Genomic DNA, 15,610 nt, shown 5'->3' with positions numbered 1-15,610 from the left:
AAAACATAGGATCAGTCCCCAGGATCCACCTAGGACCCGTGCTCTCCTAGCCACTACTCATTCCACAACTAACCACAGCTCTAGGCCCAGCATATCCTCTAACTGGGACCCACCACAGGCCCAACATACCCTGGATCAGACCCACCACAGACCCAACATACCCGGACCCACCACAGGCCCAACATACCCCAGATGACCCACCACAGGCCCAACATACCCCAACACCCAACATACCCCAGATCTGACCCAACATACCCCAGATCTGACCCAACATACCACGGATCTGACCCACCACAGGCCCAACATACCCCAGATCTGACCCACCACAGGCCCAACATACCCCAGATCTGACCCAACATACCCCGGATCTGACCCACCACAGGCCCAACATACCCCAGATCTGACCCAACATACCCCAGATCTGACCCAACATACCCCAGATTTGACCCAACATACCCCAGATCTGACCCAACATACCCCAGATCTGACCCACCACAGGCCCAACATACCACGGCTCTAGGCCCAGCATATCCTCTAACTGGGACCCACCACAGGCCCAACTTACCACGGCTCTAGGCCCAGCATATCCTCTAACTGGGACCCACCACAGACAGGCCCAACTTACCACGGCTCTAGGCCCAGCATATCCTCTAACTGGGACCCACCGCAGGCCCAACATACCCTGGATCAGACCCACGACCCAACATACCCCGGATCTGACCCACCACAGACCCAACATACCCCAGATCTGACCCAGCACAACATACCCCAGATCTGACCCAACATACCCCAGATCTGACCCAACATACCCCAGATCTGGGATCTGACCCACCACAGGCCCAACATACCCCAGATCTGACCCACCACAGGCCCAACATACCCCAGATCTGACCCAACATAGGACCCACCACAGGCCCAACATACCCCAGATCTGACCCAACATACCCCAGATCTGACCCAACATACCCCAGATCCTCTACCCAACATACCCCAGATCTGACCCACCACAGGCCCAACTTACCACGGCTCTAGGCCCAGCATATCCTCTAACTGGGACCCACCGCAGCCCAACTTACCACGGCTCTAGGCCCAGCATATCCTCTAACTGGACCCACCACAGACCCAATTTACCATGGCTCTAGGCCCAGCATATCCACTAACTGGGACCCACCACAGGCCCAACTTACCCATCATGCCCTACATCTGACACATCACACGGCCAAAAACATACCGTGGCTCTGATCAAGACCCAGACTGGTAGAGCCCACAGCTAAACCCCAAAATGCCAACCAGCCTCTCGTCTAGCCCCATACCCTGTTCATGTTTGCAGATCTGAGGGAATTGGATAGGTGATGGCTCCATTTTACTGTCCAACGAGCTTAGTGAAGCTTCCTCCCACCCAATTAGGTGGGCTTGGGTTGAAGGGCTTGGGGGTGGGTCCAGAACTTGACGACAGACCAACCTGCAGAAGGAGCTGGGTGAACTATCAGAAAATCCTTCTGGAGTGTACTGGACACAGAGACAAATTGGGTTCTGGGTGTTTTTTTTTGTAATTCTTCAATAAAACATGAATGAACTCAAGGCAACATGAATGAAATGTGAATGAAAGCAGGTTACCATGGATACCCAGAGACACCAAATGGAACTGTTCAGACGATGTAACGTTCACAGAACGTCCTGATAGAAATGTATCACGTAGAACAGAGGTGATCGTCTTTCAGACAGGATAGGGAATCGTGCCAGATCTATTCATTCTATTTCTACATGCAACTGTCACAGAGCGTTTCCCATCCCTGAATCCACCCCAGGTAAACTACTACTAGGAAGATAGTACCGTGATCCTCTGTAGTTCAGTTGATAAGAGCATGATGCTTGCAACGGCCAGGACAGTGGGTTCAAATCCTGGATGACCCATACTTAAAAATGTGTATGCACGCATGACTGTTAGTCACTTAGGATAAAAGTGTCTGCTTAATGGAAAACGTATATTACTGGGATCCAGACGGCACCAATATAATAGATCTAGTGCCATCTAGTGGCAGAGAGGTATAATGACATGCAGCACCAGGTTGTCTGCTTTATTTGGAAGATTTTAATTTGAAACTAGGCAAGTCAGTTAAGAACAAATTTTTTTTATGACAGCCTTTGAGGTTAATACAAGTGTTAACTTAGAAACTTCACTAGCAATGAAGCTACATTTTTCTATGTTTGAAAATGTTAGAAAATCAATCAACATACAACACAAGAAAATAAGAAATACATTAGAATGATTTCATGGCAGAAAATGCTTTTCAGAGAGACATCTTAAGTGATTTCTATTTTTGTAATTTTTAAGATGTCTATTAATCTCCCCTAGAGGGCTACTGGGCCAGTATTCATTAACTGTCTCAGAGGGCTGATCTAAGATCAGTTTTGCCTTTTGGATAATAATGAATACGATTATATGGAGAGGGGTGACCTGATCCAGGATCAGTACTCCTGCTACAAGACAGGCCCTGAAGTGTGATTTGTGCTTCCTCCAGACAATCTGTGAGGACTTTGATGTTGTTCTAACCGCTGCGCTAGGTTCAGATCTATCTACGTTTCCTTTATGGAAACAGTTAGGATTTGGGATAAAGTTACCTGATCCTAGATCTGTGGTAAGAAGAAACCTACCTTGAGTGATCTATCTTCAGAATGCATCCCAAATGGCACCCTAGGGTTTCAATAGACACCCAAAGGGTTCCGTTCAAAAGTAGTGCACTATGTAGGGAATAGGTGCCAAGGCCCTGGTCAAAAGAATTGCACTATGTAGAATAGGGTGCCAAGGTCCTGGTCAAAAGTATTGCACTATGTAGGGAATAGGGTGCCATAGGACTCTGGTCAAAAGTAGTGCAAGGCCATAGGGCTCTGGTCAAAAGTATTGCACTATGTAGGGAATAGGGTGCCAAGGGCCTGGTCAAAAGTAGTGCACTATGTAGGGAATAGGGTGCCAAGGTCCTGGCCAAAAGTAGTGCACTATGTAGGGAATAGGGTGCCAAGGCCCTGGTCAAAAGTAGTGCACTATGTAGGGAATAGGGTGCCAAGGCCCTGGTCAAAAGTTTTGCACTATGTAGGGAATAGGGTGCCAAGGTCCTGGTCAAAAGTAGTGCACTATGTCAGGAATAGGGTGCCAAGGTCCTGGTCAAAAGTATTTGCACTATGTTCGGGAATAGGGTGCCATTTGGGTTTTAACCTTGATTTGGTCTAATAATCATGGGATGTTGTGACGTTGTAACACAATCTTGGGATTGTTGTGATGTTGTAACACAATCATGGGACTGTTGTGATTTGTAACAAAATCTTGGGACTGTGGTTATGTTGTAACACAATCATGGGACTGTTGTGATGTTGTAACATAATCTTGGGACTGTTGTGATGTTGTAACACAATCATGGGACTGTTATTTATTTTACCTTTATTTAACTAGGCAAGTCAGTCAAGAACAAATTCTTATTTTCAATGACGCCCTACAGGGGAACAGTGGGTTAACTGCCTGTTCAGGGGCAGAACAACAGATTTGATCTTGCAACCTTTTGGTTACTAGTCCAACACTCTAACCACTAGGCTACCCTGCCGCCTCTACACTCTAACCACTAGGCTACCTGCTGGTTACTAGTCCAACACTCTAACCACTAGGCTACCCTGCTGGTTACTAGTCCAACACTCTAACCACTAAGCTACCTGCTGGTTACTAGTCCAACACTCTAACCACTAGGCTACCCTGCCGGTTACTACACTCTAACCACTAGGCTACCTGCTGGTTACTAGTCCAACACTCTAACCACTAGGCTACCTGCTGGTTACTAGTCCAACACTCTAACCACTAGGCTACCTGCTGGTTACTAGTCCAACACTCTAACCACTAGGCTACCTGCTGGTTACTAGTCCAACACTCTAACCACTAGGCTACCTGCTGGTTACTAGTCCAACACTCTAACCACTAAGCTACCTGCTGGTTACTAGTCCAACACTCTAACCACTAGGCTACCCTGCAGCCCTACACTCTAACCACTAGGCTACCTGCTGGTTACTAGCCCAACACTCTAACCACTAGGCTACCTGCTGGTTACTAGTCCAACACACTAACCACTAGGCTACCTGCTGGTTACTAGCCCAACACTCTAACCACTAGGCTACCTGCTGGTTACTAGTCCAACACACTAACCACTAGGCTACCTGCTGGTTACAAGTCCAACACTCTAACCACTAGACTACCTGCTGGTTACTAGTCCAACACTCTAACCACTAGGCTACCTGCTGGTTACTAGTCCAACACTCTAACCACTAGGCTACCTGCTGGTTACTAGTCCAACACTCTAACCACGAGACTACCTGCTGGTTACTAGTCCAACACTAACCACTAGGCTACCTGCTGGTTACTAGTCCAACACTCTAACCACTAGGCTACCTGCTGGTTACTAGTCCAACACTCTAACCACTAGGCTACCTGCTGGTTACTAGTCCAACGTTCTAACCACTAGGCTACCTGCTGGTTACTAGTCCAACACTAACCACTAGACTACCTGCTGGTTACTAGTCCAACACTCTAACCACTAGGCTACCTGCTGGTTACTAGTCCAACACTCTAACCACTAGGCTACCTGCTGGTTACTAGTCCAACACTCTAACCACTAGGCTACCTGCTGGTTACTAGTCCAACACTCTAACCACTAGGCTACCCTGCCGCCCCTACACTCTAACCACTAGGCTACCTTGCCGCCCCTACACTCTAACCACTAGGCTCCCCGGCCCCCCCTACACTCTAACCACTAGGCTACCCTGCCGCCCTACACTCTAACCACTAGGCTACCCTGCCGCCCCTACACTCTAACCACTAGGCTACCCTGCTGCCCCTCCACCCTAACCACTAGGCTACCCTGCCGCCTCTACACTCTAACCACTAGGCTACCCTGCCGCCCCTACACTCTAACCACTAGGCTACCCTGCCACCACGTTATGATGTAGCAAAATAATCTTGGGACTGTTGTCACCCCCCCCTTCTCTACCTCCCCCAGCCAGCCTCCTTCCCTCCCTCCACATACTGAATGTTGTGCTTAAACCTAGACCCCCAGCCAGCCCCCCTCCCACATACTGAATGTTGTGCTTGAACCTAGACCCCCAGCCAGCCCCTCCCACATACTGAATGTTGTGCTTAAACCTAGACCCCCAGCCAGCCCCTCCCACATACTGAATGTTGTGCTTGAACCTAGACCCCCAGCCAGCCCCTCCCCACATACTGAATGTTGTGCTTAAACCTAGACCCCCAGCCAGCCCCCTTCCCACATACTGAATGTTGTGCTTGAACCTAGACCCTCAGCCAGCCCCCTTCCCACATACTGAATGTTGTGCTTGAACCTAGACCCTCAGCCAGCCCCCTTCCCACATACTGAATGTTGTGCTTGAACCTAGACCCCCAGCCAGCCCAACACATTGAGGAAAACAGTCTAACTCAGCTCGAGACATGTTTTTAAAATGTCAGAATCATCCAGCCCCCTTCATACGTCCCCACTTGTTAATAAGTGGTTATTCCAGGACAAAGTCAGAAAAAGGACAACAGAAGATCAACATATCACAAATAATCAGCGGCCGTTGTCAAGACAACCAGATTATGTATCTTTTTCAACCTTTATTTAACTGATACGGCTTAACCTATACATGTATTGATTATAGATCTCCTTAACATTGGTATTGAAGGAAAAGTCATGTATTGATTATAGATCTCACTTAACATTGGTATTGAAGGTAAAGTCATTATTGATTATAGATCTCCTTAACATTGGTATTGAAGGTAAAGTCATGTATTGATTATAGATCTCCTTAACATTGGTATTGAATGTAAAGTGATGTTATAGATCTCCTTAACATTGGTATTGAAGGTAAAGTCATGTATTGATTATAGATCTCCTTAACATTGGTATTGAAGGTAAAGTCATGTATTGATTATAGATCTCCTTAACATTGGTATTGAATGTAAAGTCATGTATTGATTATAGATATCTCCTTAACATTGGTATTGAAGGTAAAGTCATGTATAGATCTCCTTAACATTGGTATTGAAGGTAAAGTCATGTATTTTAGATGAAAACACGTGTTTTAATAGCAAGGGAGTGCAGTAGACGAGTGTACACTGAAGAGGTTAGTAGAATTACACTGATAGATGACATGATTGATTAGGCCTAATGATTTATGTCTCTGTATCAGGCTCAACCGTTTTCAATCGGTCCCAAAAGGCTACGTGTGCTCCCCATTCCCTTAATAGTGCACTACCCTATGGGTCCTGGTCAAAAGTAGGGCACTATATAGGGAATAGGGTGCCATTTGCTACAAATCAGAAAGTCAAGTTGGTCGATTTGAATAAATGAATGTGTTTTATACAAACACCGCAAGTGCATTGTGCTGTTGGTTTTCATAGAATGCGTCCAGCATAAAACAAGCAAGAACTCCCTAAACAACGCAAAGAGTACATCTGAAGACCGGGGGCCAAAAAGCAGTACACTGTGAAGGGAAGTGTTTTTAACGAAACCTCTCCTCTTAGGGCACACCAAAAACATCAACACCTCACCAGGAGAAGGCCCGAGTCTCAAATGATTCCCTATTCCCTAGAAAAGCGCACTTCTTTTATTTTTTTTTTACCCAGGGCCCTGTCAAAAGGTGTGCTCTTTATAGGGGATAGGGTGCTATTTTGGGATACACACTATGTAGTTTAGAATGCTCCTTTATCAAATAGTTAGTCATCAATCATGCCAGTTGCTTCTCTCAAAAAGGAGAAAATGAAATGATCATTGGTGAGTTTAAATAGAGGAGGAGAATCCCCCTCGGCACCGCGTTCATGTACAATGTGTTTAGTGTTTCATGTGTAACATCAGTAGGAAGCTGTTAATATTACTGTATGTACAGATAAGTCACTCTACCTAACTAAACGTCCATGTACAGTTCATTCGGAAAGTTCTCAGACCCCTTTCCTCATTCCACACTGTCACAGTACAGCCCTATTCTAAAATGTATTGCAATTAAAACAGCAATCTACACACACTACGCTATTAGAACAAAGCAAAAAACAGGTTTTTAGAAATTTTGGCAAATTTATTACGAAAAAAAACAAAAACAAAAAACAGAACTACTTTATTTAGGTGACCAAGAACGCGATGGTCACTCTGAGCTCTGGAGTTCCTCTGTGGAGATGGGAGAACCTTCCAGAAGGACAACCATCTTTGTAGCACACCACCAATCAGGCCTTTATGGTAGGGTGGCCAGACGGAAGCCACTCCTCAGTAAAAGACACGACAGTCCTCTTGGAGTTTGCCAACAGACACCTAAAGACTCTCAGACCATGAGAAACAAGATTATCTGGTTTGATGAAACCACGATTGAAGTCTTTGGCCTGAATGCCAAGCGTCACGTCTGGACGAAACCTGGCACAATCCCTACGGTGAAGCATGGTGGTGGCAGCATCATGCTGTGGGGATGTTTTTCAGCGGCAGGGACTGGGAGACTAGTCAGGATCAATGAAAACATGAACGTGGCAAAGTACAGAGAGATCCTTAATGAAAACCTGCTCCAGAGCACTCAGGACCTCAGACTGGGGGGCGAAGGTTCACCTTCCAACAGGACAACGACCCTAAGTACACAGCGAAGACAACGCAGTAGTTGCATTCGGACAAGTCTCTAAATGTCCTCGAGTGGCCAAGCCAGAGCCTGGACTTGAATCTGATTGAACATCTCTGGAGAGACCTGAAAATAGCTGTGCAGCAACGCTCCCCACCCAACCTGACAGAATCTGAGAGGACAAGAATGGGAGAAACTCCCCAAATACAGGTGTGCCAAGCTTGTAGCGTTATACCCAAGAAGACTCGAGGCTGTAATCGCTGCCAAAGGTGCTTCAACTAATTACCGAGTAAAGGGTCTGAATACTTATGTAAATACTTATTTATTTTTAATAAATTAGCAAACATTTATAAAAACCTGTTTTTTGCTTTGTCATTATGGGGTATTGTGTGTAGATTAATGAGGAGAAAAAACAATTGAATACATTTGCCTTAACGTAATAAAATGTGGAAAAACTCACGGGGTCTGAAAACTTTCCGAAGGCCGTGTACGTCACACTAAACGTCCCTGTACGTCACACTAAACGTCCCTGTACGTCACACTAAACGTCCCTGTACGTCACACTAAACGTCCCTGTACGTCACACTAAACGTCCCTGTACGTCACACTAAACGTCCGTCTTCCTAACTAAACGTCCGTCTTCCTAACTAAACGTCCCTATACTCTTCACTAGAAGATTCACAGTACATGGGAGCTTAAATCAGGTCTGCGTATCGGGTCTGCGTATCGGGTCTGCGTATCGGGTCTGTGTATACTAAAAAAAGTCCGTCCACTCCACACAGACTCAACTGAAACCCAGAACTATCAGAATGACAACGTTGCCGTGTTAAAAACAGGGGTTTAAGCTGAGGTGATTAGAACAGGGAACCCTCTCCCTGCTCTCTGGTTTAGTATGACTAGATGTTGTGTTTTAACAGCTGTTGAGTCCTCTATGAGTTGAAGCATCGGAGTGCCTGCTTCTCCCCCTTCCCTGCACACACCCAGTCACTAACCCACCCTTCCACCACACGCTACAGTGTGTCCTTGTCTTTCCACACATCCACATTTCAACCTGTCAGTTCAGTCTACCAAAACCACCAAACCTAGCCAGTTCAGTTATCCAAAAACTACAAACCTTTCATGGCCATACTTGTGAACTTCTGCTTAGACCATGATTTTCCTCCTTAAAAATAAATCACTTTGACAATGTATGAATAACAAACATGTTACAATATAATCCTCCTACGTTTGTAATTGAAAAGTACATGGATGTGTGTTAAATGGATAAGAAAAAAACACGGAACTTCATCATATATGCGAAAAAACATTTTTTTTTAATGATGCTACTTGCCTAGTCAAGGAAGCATCATGCAAAAATATATTGGAGAAACTCCACTTAAGACCATGGATAACAAATTAAACCAATCAGTTGGAAGCAAATTTACCTAACGAACAAATGTGATTGGATGGTGGCTCTAAGTTATCTGATAGGTTGATTTGTTTATTCGGATATAATCATCTACTTCAATGGCCTTCCTCAGCGTGGTGGCTAATTAGCGTTGTGGCTAATTAGCGTTGTGGCTAATTTGACCAGGTTGGCCTGAGAGAAACAGCTAGCAGCCATTTTAGACTAATGGTTTAAACCATGCTCTAAGCAAAAGTTCACAAGTATGGCCCCTGGCAGTTCAGTTCAGTTAACAAAAACATCGCCAGTTCAGTTCCTTTCTCCCACCAGCAGAGGAAGCTGAGTCAAAGCAGCTTGCATGTTAGCTAGCCTTTATGTAGCCTTTACGTAGCCTTTATGTAGCCTCATAGCTCCTGGCAGTGTTGCAGCTCTGCCCTCATAGGGAGGAGAAGAAGAAGATGTACGCTGCGGAGGACTTGACGGTGGAGGTGGAGATTTCGGATACCTCGTGGTCGTCAAACTTGTACCAGCGCTGTTTCATGGCGTTTTTACAGTAGGCTGTGTAGTGACCCCCATCCAGACCGCCATAATGGTTCTGTTACAGAAGGGAAGGACACAGGGTTAACGGCCTGTTTATACACACACACACGCGCGCACACACACACACGCGCACACACACACACACACACACACACACGCACACGCACACACACGCACACACACACGCACACACACACACGCGCGCGCACACACACACGTTTGGACACATCTCCTGAGTCGAGGGTTTTTATTTATGTTTACTATGTGCTACATTGTAGAATAATAGTGACGACATCAAAACTATGAAATAACACATATGGAATCATGTAGTAACCCAAAAAAGTGTTAAACAAACCACAATATATTTTATATTTGATATTCTTCAAAGTAGCCACCCTTTGCCTTGATAACAGCTTTGCACAGTCTTAGCATTCTCTCAACCAGCTTCATGAGGTAGTCACCTGGAATGCATTTCAATTAACAGGTGTGCCTTGTTAAAAGTTAATTTGTGGAATTTCTTTCCTTAATGCGTTTGAGCCAATCAGTTGTGTTGTGACAAGTTAGGGGTGGTATACAGAAGGTAGCTCTAATTGGTAAAAGACCAAGTCCATATTATGGCAAGAACAGCTCAAATAAGCAAAGAGAAAGAACAGTACACCATTACTTTAAGACATGAAGGTCAGTCGATACGGCAAATTTCAAGAACTTTGAAAGTTTCTTCAAGTGCAGTCGCAAAAACCCTCAAGCGCTATGATGAAACTGGCTCTCATGAGGACCGCCACAGGAAAGGAAGACCCAGAGTTCATTAGAGTTACCAGCCTCAGATTGCAGCCCAAATAAATGCTTCACAGAGTTCAAGTAACAGACATCTCAACATCAACTGTTCAGAGGAGACTGCGTGAATCAGGCCTTCATGGCTTTGCCGCAAAGAAACCACTACTAAAGGACACCAATAAGAGACTTGCTTGGGTCAAGAAACACGAGCAATGGACATTAGACCTGTGGATATCTGTCCTTTGGTCTGATGGGTAGAAATGTGGGATTTTTGGTTCCAACCGCCGTGTCTTTGTGAGACGCAGAATAGGTGAACGGATGATCTCAACATGTGTGGTTCCCACCGTGAAGCATGGAGGAGATGGTGTGATGGTGCTTTGCTGGTGATTTATTTAGAATTCAAGGCACACTTAACCAGCATGTCAACCACGTCATTCTGCAGTGATACGCCATCCCATCTGATTTGCGCTTAGTGGGACTGTCATTTGATGTTCAACAGGACAATGATCCAACACACCTCCAAAATCAAATCAAAATCAAATCAAATTTATTTATATAGCCCTTCGTACATCAGCTGATATCTCAAAGTGCTGTACAGAAACCCAGCCTAAAACCCCAAACAGCAAGCAATGCAGGTGTAGAAGCACGGTGGCTAGGAAAAACTCCCTAGAAAAAGCCAAAACCTAGGAAGAAACCTAGAGAGGAACCAGGCTATGTGGGGTGGCCAGTCCTCTTCTGGCTGTGCCGGGTAGAGATTATAACAGAACATGGCCAAGATGTTCAAATGTTCATAAATGACCAGCATGGTCGAATAATAATAAGGCAGAACAGTTGAAACTGGAGCAGCAGCACGGCCAGGTGGACTGGGGACAGCAAGGAGTCATCATGTCAAGTAGTCCTGGGGCATGGTCCTAGGGCTCAGGTCAGTTGAAACTGAGCAGCAGCACGGCCAGGTGGACTGGGGACAGCAAGGAGTCATCATGTCAGGTAGTCCTGGGGCATGGTCCTAGGGCTCAGGTCCTCCGAGAGAGAAAGGAGAGAATTAGAGAACGCACACTTAGATTCACACAGGACACCGAATTGGACAGGAGAAGTACTCCAGATATAACAAACTGACCCCAGCCCCCCCGACACATAAACTACTGCAGCATAAATACTGGAGGCTGAGACAGGAGGGGGTCAGGAGACACTGTGGCCCCACCCGAGGACACCCCCGGACAGGGCCAAACAGGAAGGATATAACCCCACCCACTTTGCCAAAGCACAGCCCCCACACCACTGGAGGGATATCTTCAACCACCAACTTACCATCCTGAGACAAAGCTGAGTATAGCCCGCAAAGATCTCCGCCACGGCACAACCCAAGGGGGGGGCGCCAACCCAGACAGGATGACCACATCAGTGAATCAACCCACTCAGGTGACGCACCCTCCAGGGACGGCATGAGAGAGCCCCAGCAAGCCAGTGACTCAGCCCCTGTAATAGGGTTAGAGGCAGAGAATCCCAGTGGAAAGAGGGAACCGGCCAGGCAGAGACAGCAAGGGTGGTTCGTTGCTCCAGAGCCTTTCCGTTCACCTTCCCACTCCTGGGCCAGACTACACTCAATCATATGACCCACTGAAGAGATGAGTCTTCAGTAAAGACTTAAAGGTTGAGACCGAGTTTGCGTCTCTGACATGGGTAGGCAGACCGTTCCATAAAAATGGAGCTCTATAGGAGAAAGCCCTGCCTCCAGCTGTTTGCTTAGAAATTCTAGGGACAATTAGGAGGCCTGCGTCTTGTGACCGTAGCGTACGTGTAGGTATGTACGGCAGGACCAAATCAGAGAGATAGGTAGGAGCAAGCCCATGCAATGCTTTGTAGGTTAGCAGTAAAACCTTGAAATCAGCCCTTGCTTTGACAGGAAGCCAGTGTAGGGAGGCTAGCACTGGAGTAATATGATCAAATTTTTGGTTCTAGTCAGGATTCTAGCAGCCGTATTTAGCACTAACTGAAGTTTATTTAGTGCTTTATCCGGGGTAGCCGGAAAGTAGAGCATTGCAGTAGTCTAACCTAGAAGTGACAAAAGCATGGATTAATTTTTCTGCATCATTTTTGGACAGAAAGTTTCTGATTTTTGCAATGTTACGTAGATGGAAAAAAAGCTGTCCTTGAAATGGTCTTGATATGTTCTTCAAAAGAGAGATCAGGGTCCAGAGTAACGCCGAGGTCCTTCACAGTTTTATTTGAGATGACTGTACAACCATTAAGATTAATTGTCAGATTCAACAGAAGATCTCTTTGTTTCTTGGGACCTAGAACAAGCATCTCTGTTTTATCCGAGTTTAAAAGTAGAAAGTTTGCTGCCATCCACTTCCTTATGTCTGAAACACATGCTTCTAGCGAGGGCAATTTTGGGGCTTCACCACCTCCAGGCTGTGTAAGGGCTATTTTGACCAAGAAGGAGAGTGATGGTGCTGCATCAGATGACCTGGCCTCCACAATCACCTGACCTCAACCCAATTGAGATGGTTTGGGATGAGTTGGATGGCAGAGTGAAGGAAAAGCAGCCAACAACTGCTCAACATGTGTGGGAACTCCTTCAAGACTGTTGAAAATCATTCCTTATGAAGCTGGTTGAGAGAATATAAAGAGTGTGCAAAACTGTCATCAAGGCAAAGGGTGGCTACTTTGAAGAATCTCAAATGTATTTTGATTTGTTTAACACTTTTTTGGTTACCACATGCTTCCATATGTGTTATTTCATAGTGTTGATGTCTTCACTATTTATTCTACAATGTAGAAAATAGTAAAACATAAAGAAAAACCCTTGAATGAGTAGATGTGTCCAAACTTTTGACTGGTACTGTATATACACAGACATACACAAATACATACAAAACAGATATCACAAAACATTGAGATAATAAATCTGACAACTCCTTCAGGCCTGGTGACGGACAACTCCTTCAGGCCTGGTGACGGACAACTCCTTCAGGCCTGGTGACGGACAACTCCTTCAGGCCTGGTGACGGACAACTCCTTCAGGCCTGGTGAAGGACAACTCCTTCAGACCTGGTGAAGGACAACTCCTTCAGACCTGGTGAAGGACAACTCCTTCAGACCTGGTGAAGGACAACTCCTTCAGGCCTGGTGAAGGACAACTCCTTCAGGCCTGGTGAAGGACAACTCCTTCAGGCCTGGTGACGGACAACTCCTTCAGGCCTGGTGACGGACAACCCTTCAGGCCTGGTGACGGACAACTTCAGGCCTGGTGACGGACAACTCCTTCAGACCTGGTGAAGGACAACCTTCAGGCCTGGTGAAGGGCAACCCTTCAGGCCTGGTGAAGTGCAACCCTTCAGGCCTGGTGAAGGGCAACCCTTCAGACCTGGTGACGGACAACCCTTCAGACCTGGGTGGAGTACAACTCCTTCAGACCTGGTGGAGTACAACTCCTTCAGACCTGGTGGAGCTACAACCCTTCAGACCTGGTGGAGTACAACTCCTTCAGACCTGGTGGAGTACAACTCCTTCAGACCTGGTGAAGGACAACTCCTTCAGGCCTGGTGAAGGACAACTCCTTCAGACCTGGTGAAGGACAACTCCTTCAGACCTGGTGAAGGACAACTCCTTCAGACCTGGTGGAGTACAACTCCTTCAGACCTGGTGAAGGACAACTCCTTCAGGCCTGGTGAAGGACAACTCCTTCAGACCTGGTGAAGGACAACTCCTTCAGACCTGGTGAAGGACAACTCCTTCAGACCTGGTGAAGGACAACTCCTTCAGACCTGGTGAAGTACAACTCCTTCAGACCTGGTGAAGGGCAACTCCTTCAGACCTGGTGACGACAACTCCTTCAGACCTGGTGAAGGACAACTCCTTCAGACCTGGTGAAGGACAACTCCTTCAGACCTGGTGAAGTACATCCTTTCAAAGTTTGGAGTTTGGGGCCTTTTCCATTGGATCATTGTAATAAGTCAAGCACTGATGAATTATGGGTCAGTAATATACACTACATGACCAAAAGTATGTGGTCATCTGCTCTTCAAACATCTCATTCCAAAATCATGGGCGTTAATATGGAGTTGGTCCCCCCTTTGCTGCTATAACAGCCTCCACTCTTCCAGGAAGACTTTCCACTAGATGTTGGAACATTCCTGCGGGGGACTTGCTTCCATTCAACCTCGATAGCATTAGTGAGGTCGTGCACTGTTGGGCGATTAGGCCTGGCTTGCAGTAGGCGTTCCAATTCATCCCAAAGGTGTTCGATGAGGTTGAGGTCAGGGATCTGTGCAGGCCAGTCAAGTAGTTCCACACAGATCTTGACAAATCATTTCTGTATGATCCTTACTTTGTGCAAGGGGGCATTGTCATGCTGAAACAGGAAAGGGCCTTCCCCAAACTGTTGCCACAAAGTTGGAAGCACAGCCTCTAGTCTAGAAAGTCATTGTATGCTGTAGCGTTAAGATTTCCTTCACTGGAACTAAGGGAATCGGAACCATGAAAACAGCCCCAGACCATTATTTCTCCTACACCAAACTTTACAATTGGCACCATGCATTCGGACAGGTAGGGTTCTCCTGGCATCCACCGAACTCCAGATTCGTCTGTCGGACTGCCAGATGTGAAGCGTGGGTCATCACTCCAGAGAACGCATTTCCACTGGTCCACAGTCCATTGGCGGTGAGCTTTACACCCTCCAGCCGACGCTTGGCATTGCCCACTGTGATCTTAGGTTTGTGTGCGGCAGCTCGGGCCATGGAAACACATTTCATGAAGCTCCTGACGAACAGTTCTTGTGCTGACGTTGCTTCCAGAGGCAGTTTGAACTTGGCAGTGAGTGTTGCAACCGAGAACAGACAATTTTTACTCGCTTCAGCACTTGGTGGTCCCATTCTGTGAGCTTGTGTGACCTACCACTTCGCGGCTGAGCCGTTGTTGCTCCTAGACGTTTCCACTTCACAATAACAGCACTTACAGTTGCCCGGAGCAGCTCTATAAGGGCAGAGATTTGATGAACTGACTTGTTGGAAAGGCCCTTCAGGATGGCCAGTCTACCGCAATGTTTGTCTATGGAGATTGCGTGGCTGTGTACTCGATTTTATACACTCACAAGCAAAGAGTGTGGCTGAAATAGCACTATCCACCAATTTGAAGGGGTGTTCACGTATTTTTAGTATATATAGCGCATGTAATTTACCCAAAAAACTTGTATCCAAAGCGACAGTAGTTGATGGGGGCATACATTTTGGTATGAGTGGCCACTGGGGGAATGGAACCCCTGTCGGTACAAGACCCATGCTC

At 46.4% G+C, this 15,610-nt stretch overlaps 1 pseudogene; it reads right to left on the bottom strand.

Moving 5' to 3' along the window:
• Nucleotides 1-5,898: 5,898 nt before the first annotated feature.
• Nucleotides 5,899-15,610, bottom strand: part of LOC135552409 (ubiquitin carboxyl-terminal hydrolase 8-like) — a 41,728-nt pseudogene continuing 32,016 nt past the window's right edge.

The sequence above is a fragment of the Oncorhynchus masou genome, chromosome 2 (genome assembly GCF_036934945.1).
Source record: "Oncorhynchus masou masou isolate Uvic2021 chromosome 2, UVic_Omas_1.1, whole genome shotgun sequence".
NCBI classification, from domain to species: Eukaryota; Metazoa; Chordata; class Actinopteri; order Salmoniformes; family Salmonidae; genus Oncorhynchus; species Oncorhynchus masou.
Note: the sequence above shows the minus strand (reverse complement) of the source record. Positions and strands in the feature narration are given on the sequence as shown.